A 783-nucleotide genomic window follows, 5' to 3' on the forward strand; every position below is an offset into this window, starting at 1 on the left:
TTTAGTGAGCAAGTGTCAGGCTTTAGAGTAGGAATTGGGTATTTATTATGAGAACTAGATCAGTTCTAAGGGAAAAAGTGAAGAGCAGACTTTATGGAGCTGAGAATGGTTTAAACCCAATGCTGCACTATGTGCAAAATTGCGCAAAGCCGCGCTAAAGCGGGTTTTATACAGGGGGACTTGAAAGACAGTAAGCACTAGAGAAAGCCACAAACAATAGCCTACAGACAGTAAGCACTACAGAAATCGACAAATGAAAGTTTTTAAACAGATAAAGATTTGTAAAGATACATAATGCTTATAACTGCAAAAAAATCAGTTACTTGTGCAGATTAGTTAATAGCAATAAAATGCACTCAAAGACTAAAAAGCAGGCAATAAAAGTGCTATATATTAATTGTTAGAAACAATAATCTGTATAAATAATCGAAAAAAAAACAGGATACTTATATATCTCAGCTAACAGTTGTGGTTAACAACTCTCATCCACTCTGCTCAGTGTGTATAGACAGAAACACTATCAAAGTTAGGGCTTAAATACCAGAAGAACAACTTTTTTTTTTTTTACAAAAACACAACCAGCCCCCACTAGCCAGCAGACAATTAACACAATCTAGTCAAGTTAAAGAAAGGCTTCAGCTAAAAATAATAGCCTACAGACAGTAAGCACTAGAGAAAGCCACAAACAATAGCCGACAGACAGTAAGCACTAGAGAAAGCCACAAATTAAAGTTTTTAAACAGATAAAGACTTGTAAAGATACAGAATGCTTTTAACTGCAAA

Source organism: Protopterus annectens, chromosome 13.part0 (assembly GCF_019279795.1).
Source record: "Protopterus annectens isolate FY-2018-M chromosome 13.part0, PAN1.0, whole genome shotgun sequence".
NCBI lineage: Eukaryota > Metazoa > Chordata > Ceratodontiformes > Protopteridae > Protopterus > Protopterus annectens.